Source organism: Phacochoerus africanus, chromosome 11 (assembly GCF_016906955.1).
Source record: "Phacochoerus africanus isolate WHEZ1 chromosome 11, ROS_Pafr_v1, whole genome shotgun sequence".
Classification (NCBI taxonomy): Eukaryota; Metazoa; Chordata; class Mammalia; order Artiodactyla; family Suidae; genus Phacochoerus; species Phacochoerus africanus.
In genome coordinates, this window is record NC_062554.1 from 96,563,941 (window position 1) to 96,578,471 (window position 14,531).

The 14,531-nt window shown below is 36.2% G+C and overlaps 1 protein-coding gene across 1 annotated transcript in view; it reads left to right on the top strand.

The window, feature by feature from the left end:
- PCLO (piccolo presynaptic cytomatrix protein) overlaps positions 1-14,531 on the top strand; it is a 400,569-nt gene that overhangs the window by 7,981 nt on the left and 378,057 nt on the right.

Here is a 14,531-nt window from a genome sequence, read left to right on the forward strand (position 1 = left end):
AATTAGAAAATGTCAGCATTTTCTCTAATTATAATATTTCTCCAAAACATTACCATAATTTCTGATTAATTTGACCTATAAAACAAATATGAATTGATTGAAGGTTGCTAAGCATTTACTCATTGCCTTCTTTGTGTAAAATCCACACTATTAGGTATTACACAATGATATTACATTAACTTTTCAATTCATGCTCCTCCTACCATGGTACTCTTAATAATGATATTCTCGAATGGGACCCTTTTTATTCTGGGGAAAAAAAGTGGACAACGTTTTCATATTCTAAATACAATTTGAATATAAATTGGAATACATTCTCTCAAACTGCACATCACCATCTCCTGCCGGTGGTTTTTGCTGTTGCCTGTGAAAGCATGCTTCCCTCATTAGTTGAGAGTCATTCGTAACAGCATAAGTCAGTTCATAAAGTGAAGAAGGCATTAGAGCAGGTTCGGCATCAATGGATGTCATCTCAGAAAGATCACAGTTTATAACTCCAAGTCTTTTTATAACTCCAAGTCTTTGGGTAAGCCTTCCTGACAGACCAAATCATGAAAGGGCCAGTCGTCACACCAATGAGTTCAAGGTTGTGCACTCTGATTCAGGATACAAAAGTCATTCTCAGCAAGTCAGTTAATGTTAACTCAGCACTAGATGGCCTTGAATAAAATAGCATTTTAATAGGTAGAGATTTGGGGACGTTCAGGGGGAAGGGACAAAAACCATAAAACAGCAGAAGAATTCAGAAATTCTCTGGAGTTGGGGAATAATACAGTGAAAATGGTATAATAAGAGAAATTAAGTGAGCATTAAAAGGCTTGGTGTCTAAAAGAATATAATTTTAAAGGAGGTGCAGTAGCTCCTACCCGATGAGAAGGCACAGAAACCTGAGTCCATCTGGAGAACAGCTGTTAGTGGGCAGTGTGTGCATTATGTCTGCGAACAGCCCAGGAAGGAATGAAAGCAGCAGGCAGTGCAGGATTATGTGATTTAAATATCTGTGAAAGAGGAGACTTCTCTACCCTTGTTATAAATGGCATCTCTGAGCTGATAATAGCAACAGGGATGATTATTGGTAGACGTTACATTAGTTTGATTACTTTCTGTGATGAAAGATGAAAATGATGTACATTAAAAATGGGTCAACCTTGCTTATTTTGCTAAAGTACCCTTTACTCTTTTTACCAGAAATCATATTGAATACTTTAACTTTTTAAATAAGACATACTTTGATGATAAAATTGCAGTTAATAAGAACATTGTTATGGAGAAAATGGAAGAAATATGATTATAAGTTGTTTATATATTTGTAGTTTTTTAATCTAAAACTTTGTTTTTTAGATTTTTTTATTTTAAAACATTTTATTGACTTATAGTTGATGTATATTCTATTTTATGAGTGTACAGTATAGTGATTCACATTCTTAGAGGCTATACTCTTTTTATAGTTATTGTAAAGTATTTGCTCTATTCCCATGTTGTACAGTGTATCCATGTACCTTATTTATACGTAATAGTCTCTTGCTCTTAATCCCTTACTCCCATGCTGCTCCTCCCCCCTTCTTCTCCCCACTGATAGCCACTAGTTTGATTGCTGTATTTGTGTGTCTATGTTTTCTTTGTTACAGTCAGTAGTTTGTTGTATTTTTTTTTATATTCCAGGTAAAAGTGATATCATGCAGTATTTGTCTTTGTCTGACTTATTTCACTTAGCATAATGCACTTCAGGTCCACCCAGTTTGCTGCAAATGGCAAAATTTTATTCTTTTTTATAGCTGAGTAGTATCCCATTGTATAAATAGAAGTTTTTATACCATTTTGATATGGTAATAATATGTGCATTAATAATGACTTCAAACAGTAGGTGATCATTTCATAAAATGTTTTTTCCTGTTTTTTGTGGCAGTTTAAAAGGCAGAAACATGTAGTTGGACCATTAAGCCACATACATTATTTGAGTACCTGTAATATAGAAGACATTTGACTACATGTTTGGTAGGATATAAAGATAAGTAACACATAATGCCAATCTTAACATGATCCAAATGTACTAGGGTAGAGAATGCATGCACAAGGAAATATAATATGTGGTCAAATAATAAAAGCTGTGAGAGACATGAGCAAACATTGTGGACTTTACAGTAGGAAGTACCGTTTCCAGTGGCTGAGATTAAGGAAAGCTTCATGGAGAAAATGGAATTTGTGCTGGGTATATAAGATAGAGATTATTTCAGCAGATAAAGGTCATGGAAGGCGGTAATGATTGGCCTAAGACCTAGAGCCAGAATAAGGCAGGGTGCATTGAGGAAATCAGGAAATAAACTTAGGTTAGCTGAAGTGGTTGGGAAGAAATGGGAAAGGAGATTGGAGAGAAGCTGAAGTCAGATTTGGCTTCTACATTTAGTCGGTAGCAGTGAGAATTCTGCTTTATGAAACTTACCTTGATTAATATAGCCATACATTCAGTCCTTCATTCATTTTTACAAATGTGTATAAAAAGCCTAGTTGTGAAGTGCTAACAAATAGTGGGTAGAATCAAGTCTTCCTTCAACCAGAAAGAAGGGAAAGTAAAAGTTGTAGATAAGAAAGGAAAACATAAATCTATAAAAAAGTAACTTTGTATAGGGCTTTACAGTTCACATAGTTCTTTCCTATTTGTTTTATCAAAATTAAATTTCCCAGTAATTCTATGGGCATATATTCTGTTCTTTTCTAACTATTATACTAATGAGAAAACTGGTGTTCAGGTGGTTACTATGGTTAGTTTACTTTTTCGGCTCATCTTGATAGTAAATAACCAAGTAGAATGTAAACTAAATCTTCTGATTCCAAATCCACTTACTCACCACGGTAAGGAGATGAAGTGCTATAAGATCAGAGGAAGAGACCATCACTGTGGGGATATCATGGAAACAGAAGTATTTGAGGATAATAATAACTTGGACACACATGACAGGAGATGGGAATGTAGGGACAGGTAGAGGGTCTCACTGGCTAAAAAAGAGAGCATGCTCATTATTGACGAGATGAACTTGGGCGAGTTATTTACACTTTCTGTTAACAATGATAACATTTGAACAATGGCAATAACATGTTCTCTGCTAAACACATTGGGTTGCTAGGAGGATTAACTGACCATTTATATGAGAAGGTATTTTTCAGTATATGAAGTGCTTTTTGAAGTTGCAATGAAATGCACCATGGATAATCTCAGTATTTTTTTTTTTTTTGTCTTTTTGCCATTTCTCAGGCCACTCTCACGGCATATGGAGGTTCCCAGGCTAGGGGTCCAATCGGAGCTGTAGCCACCAGCCTACGCCAGAGCCACAGCAACGCAGGATCCGAGCCGCATCTGCAACCTACACCACAGCTCACGGCAAAGCCGGATTGTTAACCCACTGAGCAAGGTCAGGGACCGAACCCGCAACCTCATGGTTCCTAGTCGGATTCGTTAACCACTGCACCACTACGGGAACTCCGATAATCTCAGTATTTTAAACAGAGTTGATTTTTAAAGTTTACTCTCAGATTCTTTTTTCTTTTTTTTTACTTTTATTTTTTTATTATTATTTTTTAATAGTTATTTCCCCAATACAATTTTTTTTCTACTGTGCAGCATGGTGACCCAGTTACACATGTACACATTTTATTTTCACACATTATCATGCTCCATCATGAGTGACTACACAACAGGATCTCATTGCTAATCCATTCCAAAGGCAATAATTTGTATCTATTAACCCCAAGTTCCCCAACCACCCCACTCCCTCCCCCTGCCCCTTGACAACCACAAGTCTATTCTCCAAGTCCATGATTTTCTTTTCTGTGGAAAGCTCATTTGTACCTTATATTCTTTCTTTTTCTGACTTAACTTCACTCAGTATGAGAGTCCCTAGTTCCATCCATGTTGCTGCAAATGCCATTATTGTATTCTTTTTTATGACTGAGTAGTATTCCATTGTGTATCTATATAGATAAAATATCATGAATTAAGGATTCTGAAATAGTAATTTGATCTATTTATTTGACATAGCATTTGATCTACAGTATTCATAGTAACATGTCACTTTAATATTTGTTTTTTCCCCATAAAGAGAAATGTGATCCAAGTTCTTACTCTGAACTATAGGAAGGCACCTTCCCTAATCCTGTCCACCAAGTGGCCAGTTCCTGAAACTCCTGAATTACTAGGAGGTCAGGTTGGGAAGTTAGATCTCTGGATAGAGGTCGAGAGCTTTTGTGTCAAGAGATAAGATCAATGAAATTTTGAGAACTGTTACCACTTCTAAACTGTTTATGTATCTGTGAAAATGTAAACTTTTCCTTCTCTTGGAGTTCCTATTGTGTCCCAGCAGTAATGAACCCAACCAGTATCCATGAGGATGCAGATTCAATCTCTGACCTCACTCAGTGGGTTAGATATCTGGTGTTGCCGTGAGGTGTGGTGTAGGTTGAAGATGTGGCTAGGATCTGGCATTGCTGTGGCTATGGTGTAGGCCGGCACCTGTAGCTCTGATTCGACCCCTAGCCTAGGAACCTCCATAGCTGCAGGTACAGCCCTAAAAAGCAAAAGCAAACAAACAAAAAAAGAAAGGTAAACTTCTCTGCATCTTCTAAAGAGGATGAACCACTCTGGGTCAAATTGTCTTCAGACATTCAGATTGAGTAAAGCGTTTTCAATATAGAACAGACACAGAGGCTGGACATTATATATAGTACTTTAATTTACATGAATTCATTTTCAAACTTGAGTTTATATGCAAGTAATTTTCTATATTATTACTTTGATAATCTATTGGGTAAAATAAAATCCTGGTCTCTTATATCCCTCCTTGAAAAGACCAGGTGACTTTCTCTAATATTTTTTGTTGCCAGTGCAGAATTATGACTTTGTTGTAAACATCTTGGCTCTTAAATGACTACCACGTCTGAGGAAGAAGGACTGGAGAGGTGATGACACTCAGACACAAGCTTCAGGAAAGGGGACTTGTACTTTCTTAACTAAGTTTACTGGTTTTACATACACTGTGAATGTGTGTGTCCTGGCCCACCTGACACACACACACATGCCCCATACACGTTCATATCTAGACAGCCCAGATATCTGTGTGAAGAGGATGGCGTTTAAATTAATGGTCCTTCCTGGTAGCTTTCAAGATATGGGCTGTTCCAAATAAACCTTAAAAATCCATTGGCCCCAAGCCTAGACTTTTGACACTGTGAGGAGTTTGTAGCTAGTCCATTAATGGAATTAGTCTCAACAGTACAACTCCACTCTTTGGGTTTGCTTTCTGAAACAGAAACCAAATATTTGCTTTATAAACACAAAAATGTTTCTTGTTTTTGTTATTGTTGATGATTTACTTTATCTCTCTTGGTGAGTTGCCTGGGGCTAGATAGATCTAGGAAGTGATTTAAATTCTTGGTTTCTCATGTCTGATAATTTTCCTGGCTCTTAGGAAATTTCATAGTATATGAAATGACTTGTCATTTTTTAGAATGTTGGTAATAAACCAAATGGTAGTGATGAAAGTGGATTTAGGTGGGGGGTTTTTTTTTGGTCATATTATTTGATCATGATGGATTAGATACTTTATTTAACAAAAATATGACCATCTCTCAGTAGCTAAAAAACAAAAACTGAAAAACAAACATACTTCAACTTCCATGTTTTATTAAAATACCTAAAAAAGCAAAACAAAACTAAAAATGAAATTTTTCATGTTTGGTAAAATCACTTAACTAGCCACCTCTTATAGGTGGATCTGCTTCCTGCTTTCAGTAAGTGAAACTGAGGGAGAAAAATGTGTTGAGAAAAGAGTAGAGCTATGCCAGATGTCAGGAGGCTGGAAGCAGTGGAGGCAGAAAGCACTAAGATACTCCTGGGGATGCAGTAGCAGAAATAACTTTTAGAAAAGGGGCAGTGCTCTTTTTAGTTGCTTGCTATTTTAGTACAAATGTGTTTTGTCACCCCAAGTTCTAAGCAAAGACCATGACATAGTTCATTATAAAAAGGACTGAGCACAAGTGTCTCTAAAGTTCCTACTTTTAAAAGATCAAAAGTATAGTAGTTATATACTTAAAAAATTAAAAACTAAAATAATGTGTAAATGAATTAAAAATAAATTGGTAAATTTAAAAATAAATGAACTAATACAAACAACAATAATAAAAATTAAAAATACTCATAAAAAATAAAGTAGTTCTAGGAAATAGGAAAGCCATCAATAACAAAAATTGGCAGGTTGAAGTATTTCTAGAAGAGAGAAAGAACATGAGAAGGAGGTAACAGAATGAGCTGAGGAAACCACTGTTAGGTGGATTCCTGAGGGAGCCTCAGTGAAGCTCTAAGCTAGGCATCAAGAATTACAGAAAGTAGCAGTTCCCATTGTGGCACAGGGGAAATGAATCCTTCTAGGAACCATGAGGTTGTGGGTTCGATCCCTGGCCTTGCTCACTGGGTTAAGGATCTGGTGTTGCTGAGAACTGTGGTGCAGGTCACAGACTCGGCTCAGATCCTGCATTGCTGTGACTGTGTAAACTGGCAGCTGTAGGTCCGATGTGACCCCTGGCCTGGGAACCTCCATATGCCATGGATACAGCCTTAAAAAGCAAAAAAAAAAAAAAAAAAAAGAATTACAGAAAATGGGAGTTCCTGTTATTACTCATTGGGTTAAGAACATGACTAGTAACCAGGAGGATGTGGGTTTGATCCCTGGCCTTGCTCAGTGAGTTAAGGGCCCGGCATTGCCACAAGCTGTGGTGTAGGTTGAAGATGTGGCTCGGATCCCATGTTGCTGTGGCTATGGTGTAGGCCAGCAGCTGCAGCTCGGATTCGACCCCTAGCCTGGGAGCTTCCATGTGCCGCAAGTGCAGCTCTAAAAAGCAGGAAAAAATAAAAAAAGAAAAAGAAAAAAGGAATACAGAAAACAATAGTGGGCTGTGGGTAGTGATTATGTGATAAAGAACTACAATAGGATCAAATAGAAATGGATTCTTCTAATCTCCAGTAAAAGACAGCAGGTAGGGAGAGGCTTTATTTTTCTTCATGCCAGGCTAAAGCCAAAGAATTCTCCAAATAAAGGAATGAACTTCTTGAGGAAGGACCCTCATGAGAAAACTAGGGCTTTCAAAAGAGAATAAGAAATAATGCTCCTCTCCTACAAGAGAGTGATACAAAGGAGAAAACAAACCAATATGATGCTACTCAGCCAGGAGTCAAATGCCCTAAATCTGATACCCTCTTAGTAAAACCTTCCTTACTTTGAACAGTCTCTCTGCCTTCCTGTTTCTACTCATTGAAGGGAGACCACTGGGGAAGCAGAACTGTCCATACAGAACAACCTCTCTTGATTATCCATTCTAAATAATAGAGACAGTCACTATAAATGAGTGGGTTGAGAGACTAACTTGACATTTTAGTAATAACACCACTTGAAGGACATAGATGAACAAGTGAAAAACAAAATGAAACAAAACACCTGAGAAGAGAGTCTATTTAGGAAATATAAAGAATTTATAAAAATTCTTTTTCTTTCTGAGAAATACTTAAGGTATTTTATCTGTAATTGCTACCCTCAAATTTCAGTGGGCTGATTGCTTGTAGAAATAGGCCCAGTTGATGATCTGGAAAAGACCCAGAGTTTTCCTAGCTTATAGAACAAATTATTCAGTTATTTAGCTGAGCACCTCCTGTGTTTCAGGCACTGTGATAGACTGTCCTCGATGTACGAGTGAACAAAATAGAAATTCTTCTTTCATGGAATGTGTATTGTAGTAAGAGTGGCAAATAAATAAAACATACAGTGTGACAGATAAGTGCTATGTAGAAAAATGAAGTAGGAGAAGACAGCCCTAAAATAAGTGATTAGGTTGTACTTTGAAAAAATGCAGCTTTTATAGGAGAAACTACATGATTTTTTAAATTTATAAATAAAATTATTATTTGATATTATCATGGCAACCATAAAAAATCAAGGCAAAATTAACACCGATTCTGAAGAGTAACACTTGATGGCAGAAAGAGAGGCTTTTAACTTTTAATACCATACCTTTTTGTACTATTTTTTTGACCTTGTAAATTCATCTTGTAATGAACTCTTGAGTAATTTAAAGAATCCTCATTCATGATATGATTGGTTAAACAATGCATGATGTGAAAGAATGGGTGACAGATTCTTGATTTTCATCTTTAGCCTTGGCATTCTACCATTTCTTTGGTGAAATGCCAAGAATTTTTGGTTTTAAATGACTATGATGATTTGAAGTAGCTTATGCCTGTGGCACCAAATTTGGTCAGTTTTTTTATTTGACCCTTGCTTGTCACAGCCGTGTGTACTTCAATTGACAGGACTTTTATATGAATCCAATAAAGAGGAATAAAGTCCCTTGATTTTAAACCTAAGTGTTTTAGATGGTAAAGGAAATTGTGGGTTTTTTTCTTTCTATTCTCTAAAAATATATATGGTATCTTAAATAGTATTTAAAACAAAAATACCCTAACTATAACAAAACCAATTTCTTTATTTAAAATAATTTCCTCATGAATTTAGAATAGAAACAATCCTTTGAAAATCCACATTACTTAAATATGTTCACAAGTGCCATGTTTGTTTAGCTCTCATTTCAAGGAGGTCCAGTTTGCAGCACTTTCTTCATGACCTGAATGTTCCTCCTATAGAATAGATATATATTCATCATGCTCTACCCATAAGTTTAACCATTAGAACCAGAGTTTTTTGAAAGTTTCCAGGCTAGGTATTGAATATGAGTCAAGGCTGCGACCTGTGCTGCACTTGCAGCAACTTTGGATCCTTTAACCCACTGTGCCAGGTTGGAGATCAAACTGACACTTCCACAGCAACCCGAGCCAATGCACTGGGATTCTTAAGCCTCTGTGCCACAGCAGGAGCTCCCCAAAGTCTTTTTTCACTTTCAACTTTTAAGTGGCTAATGGTTCAGGTGTTTTTCTGTGTATCCAGCTTTTATAAGATTGCCTAAGCCTGTTACTACATATTATTGCAACTAGAATGATGATCTGTATAGCTTAGTAAGAACAGACGTTCTACTGTGAAAGCAGATACCCACAACTAACACAATCATTTATTGGATCAGTAAACTTAATATAGTGATGGGTTAACTTGCTTATTGTTCACATCCCTGGAGAAATATAACAAATCACATACCTAACACTCTCCCATGTTCCATATCTTAATTAGTTTAGAAAATTAGGCTCTTACACAGCTTTCAGAAGTACTACAGTGAAGGCAAAGATGTGAAAAATCTATTTGAAGTTTATAGTTATTTTCACTGAAGTAATGCCGGTATCCAAAGCATTGGTCAGGCATCCAGAGATCTGAGTTGTAGTCCTACCTCTACCCTTCATACATGTGTACTCTTGTCAATATTTCTGTGAATTCACTTAAAAGTAGTTCTAGTTAACTTTGATAAGGAAGCAGCAACTTCACTATGCATGTTGTTTCTTAACTTTTTCTTACTTTACTCTTACTGTTACTTGGGCAGGGCATTTTTTTCCGTGTATTTACTTTCCTTATTTATGATATGAGACTTGTCATAAATAAAGTAAAAACCACATTGGCAATATAAGTGGAAGGGCTTTGAAACTGAAATTAAAACATTATTATTATTAATCTTTATAAAATTCTAATAGTGCCATCATTGTTAACTCTGGCACTGAGAAACTAGGTTAAGAATTTAAGTGACTTGCAAGGGCACAATTTAGCAATGGAGCCCATATAGGAAGCTAGATCTGCAGACCCAAAATTTAGCATCTTTTTTTTTTTTTTTGTCTCTTTAGGGCTGCACCTGCAGCATATAGAAATTCCCACAACTGACACTCATAGCATCTTTTTAAATAGGGGATCACATTGGTTTTTAAATAGATCATTTCCTAAATTTCTGGGTTACAGAGAGAGAAAGGGGGGAGAGAGAGGGAGGGAGGGAGGATTTCATATATTCTTAAAGTGAAAAATAAATTAAACTTCTTGAAACTCACAGACATAGAAAACAAACTTACAGTTACCAAAGGGGAAAGGAGGTGAGAGGGATAAATAAGGAGTTTGGGAATAACAGATACACACTACTATATATAAAATAGATAAAAAACAAAGACCTACTGTATAGCACACAGGGAACTATATTCAGCATATTGTAATAACCTTCAATGGTAAAGAATCTCAAAATATATGTACATATGAATGAATCACTTTGCTATACACCTGAAATCAACATAACATTCTAAATCAACCTTATTTTATAAAAAAATAACCTTCTTGGCAGAGTTTATTTTTGAAATTTAGTGTAAAAAAATTGAGATCCAAGAGGACTGATTTTATCCCTTTCTACTCACCTTTGCTCAAACCAGAGTCTTATATTGCTGAGTTCTTTTTTTGTTCTTTAGAAAGCTGTGGGCTCCTACTCTGAGCCAGTCACTCTGATAGATTTTGAAAATATAGATGATGAAGTTGATAACTTTGCTCACTGTTAAGAATAGAACTCAGGGAGTTTCCGCTATGCTTAGCGGGAGTGAATCCGACTAGTATCCATGCGGATGCGGGTTTGATCCCTGGGCTCACTCAGTGGGTTAAGGATCCGGCATTGCCATGAGCTGTGGTATAGGTCACACATGTGGCTTGGATCTGGTGTTGCTGTTGCTGTGGTGTAGGCCAGAAGCTGCAGCTCAGATTTGATCCCTAGCCTGGGAAATTCATATGCCACATGTGCGGCCCTAAAAAGACCAAAAAAAAAAAAAATGACATGTATTTTCATGCCTGTGTGCTGTAATTATTCGTAATTATATTTTGGTAAAAGGGTTGATTTCCTTGTTTTGGATTGCACTGACAAAGTTTGCTTTTATGATTTGATCTTATTTTGTGAGGAGTTATAAATGTTATTGCTAGCCTTTGGTGAACAGTTTTATGCTTTATGAAGAAAAAAATGCATGTTTAGGTTACGTTTCACAAGGTTTGTTAACGGCTTCTGAATTATGCAGCAGAAAGTGTAATCCACAGTTTTAGAAAGTTATCCATTCAAATTCTGAATTGGATCATCTTAAATACAACTGTTTCACCAAGTTGCTGAGCATGTCATCACAGTTCTGAGGAATGCTAATGTCTAGTTTTTAACCAAAATAAATTGTGCTTTAATATGCATAGCTAAAGATGTCGACTGCAGTGAGCCATCTGCAGCCAAACTGCTGTCAGCGAGTAGCTGCCTCCGAGGAGGAGGTCACGTGATTTGGGCATCACTGGAATAGCAGAAAGCATAATCTGTGAATCAAACTTTAGCTTGGGTTTCTCTTTATAATATTATACATTATTGTCTAATATATGTTGTTTAGTTACATTTTCTGTGTCATTCAAAACAGTAAGAGTGATGAAATAATATGTATATAATATGTTCAATAAATATTGGAAGAAAATTTGATGAGAAATAGGAAAAAAGTTTAGAATAATTCATTGTTAAGTAATAGTTAAAATTTACTTGGTATCTAATACAGAGGTAAGGGTAATCATAAGAAGTGCTTGATCTCTAAGAGTTTTTATGAGGAGAGGAGAAGTAATTGGAAAAAAAAATTTAAAGCACTGTCTGTTTCAGTCTAAAAACTGTAGTTCAAATTATAGTAGTAATAGTTGAGAAGGGGCAGACCTTAGTGGATACTGTAACACTAAGTGGTAAAGGAGGAAGGTTATCATGGACTATAAAGGACAGGAAGAGAAGTACCAATTTGATCAAATCATAACTCAAGAAAGAAAGAGAATACTGCCTTGATGGAGTAAATGGTACATTTAGATGCCTTGGTTTGTAGAAGAGTTTAGTTGTGATACATCAAGAAGTATGAAAATAACAGATTTTTTAGTATAAGGGCAGGATGAATGTATGACTGAAGAAATTGTGTTCATGAACTAATGTGAGTGGTATGAAAACTGGCAAGTATAAATCCCTATATTGTGTTTGTTCTTTAGATATTGCATTATTCCTAGTGTGATGCTATGTTGTTAAGCAGATATTCCATTATTAATCTTATGTAGATTTGGGGTTTAAAATGTCCAGTTTGGAGCACATTGAAGGGTGGCTGTTAGTCATTATGCCTTCTGGACTGTTTTTACTTTGATGAGAAGCTTCCATTCTCTTTTGAGGTCAAATAGATTAATAATAGTTCCAAGCAAGAATATGCTTTAATTTTGGAACCCCAACGTTTACCAACTCACCTTATTGCTTAGATGTATTGAATTAATGTCTTAAATTATTATTAAATGCAGACTCTTAAGAAAAAGAATCTAATTTTTCAATAATCAATAGTTTTGATACTTTTTTGAAAGTGGCATCATTAATTGACCCTGTGAAATTCCCAATTAAACTTTCAAGTGGTACCCCTTGAAACATTTAATAAGACATTTATGATTATCCAGCAAAAGCCTTAGTTAGTGAAGTTGTATTACTGTATTTCTCATGACTCAGCTCTGGTACATAACAAAGGTTCAGTAAAAGGGAACCAAGAGGATTGGATTAAATAGATGTGTTAATAAGTATAAGTAGGTCTGTGTTAAGATACACAGTGACCTCAAAATGAGCAGAAATCCTGGTTGGCTTTCTACCCCCATTTATGTAGCATATTAAGTCACAAGACTGAATGAACAATTTTATGCCTTTCTTTTGTTCTGTTCCCTGGAGCTAATTGAATTACAGTAGCTCACTAAACAATTGTGTCTCCAGATCTCGAATTCCATTTATTTACTTTCTCGAAGTAAGCCTGTAGGTGGGGAAAGCAAAAGATGCCTATTTTTTTCCTTACTTGTTATGTAAAATCTAGAATTTAGGAATAGTTAAGACATGACGTATTTATCTAACATAGATTGTTTCATTTTAGTGCTTGTATATTGGAGGTCAGAGTCCTTCTGGGACATATTGGTACAATTGTGGGCTTCCCTGGTATCGTTTCTTCCATTTCTCCAATTATTTATCAAATGGATGTGTTTGGTTGGGTGTCAGTATTAGGAAGTGGGTACTACTTGTGTCAGGGGACCTGGGAAGTCATTTATGAAGCATTGGTGCACTTCTTTGGAATTAGATTTGGCCTTGGGTATTGTCTGATTTCTGTAGCATAGGGAAGAAGTGTTGAGAATTAAAATCTAAGATCTCATTCATGGCTATAGTGGAATGAAGACCCAATCATGCAGAACTAGGGGAACCAGTAGTATTACAGATATGGGCACCAAATGGAACTGGCTGCAGGTGTCTGAGGCAATGATGGTAGTAAACTGAGGTTCATCTTGGCTCAGAGTTATAGATAAACATTTAATTTTAGAAGTGAAACAAGACAGTGGTTGTCCCCAAGTGCTAAATATGTATGGTTAACAGGTATGGTAGTTATTGGGGGTTTCTTCAGTTTTGAATCAAAATGAGGATAGATGGTCCATGGCCAGAAGGACAGGGAAGAGAGAATGGCATGTGACCAGAAAGTGAAGGCACAAGCCTGCCATTCAGGCTAGGTAAACAGTGGGGATGAACAGAATAAACACAGAAATGGTGTAGCTTGAAGAGCATAAACACTTTAATTTCTTTAATTCAGACCAACTAAAAAATATTTGTGGACATCTATAATGACTAAAGGATTGGACTATACCAGGAAGTTTGTATCATTTGTTTTTTACAGTCTCTTGGGAAATATGGCCCTGGAGATAGAGTTATGCAAGTGCTGTCACAGGAACACTAACAAAGGCATTTATTTTTAATTTCTGGCAAAATAAATTTACCTTTATTTCACAGTTATTGGAGAGGCATTGCGCTTTGAATGGAAGAGTTAGAGTCAACCCCTTCTGTGGTGGTTTGTTTTAAATAGGTTATATTTGGTGGAGGTGTAAGGTATTTGAGAAATGACAAAGGCCAGATTAGGAACAGTGGGTTTGAAAATGAGAACGAACCAATGGGAAATTTCCTTTCACAAGCAGCACAGACAGACACACTTGAGGAATAATTGAGAATGCAGTACAAATATAACAGGGTTTCTAACTCACATGACTGAGAGGGCAGAGGTGCTCTTACTGCTCTTTACTCTCCCTTGCTACTTTGCAAAAAAGTGAAGGATGGTTCATGATGTTAATGGCAGGGCCAGCTGTGGACTTTTTTGTTTTCTCAATGTATAGGAAGCTTTGGTTGTTTTTGTTTTTCGGCCGAATCAGAGAATTGGGAACATGGCTGTGTTCAGTAGTAGATTAAGTTCTGAAACCAAACTCCTATTTTCAACACATTTTGCCAGTAGAATTAAATAAATTTAAAAAAAAAAGTCTGTTTCTAGAACAAAAATCCTAAGAGGATGAAAAGCTTTTCATATTGTGAAAGCTGCAGTGATTTTCACCTGTGTTCTCTCAGAGAGGAAGAACATTGAGGGATCAAATGTCTTATGTGCTGTTTAGCAAAATGAAGAAAATGTGGTCATTAGAAGGACAAAAGATGGTCCAATGGCATCTGTTCAGAAACAGGGTGTAGTAAGAGAAAAGCAGAATTGTGTC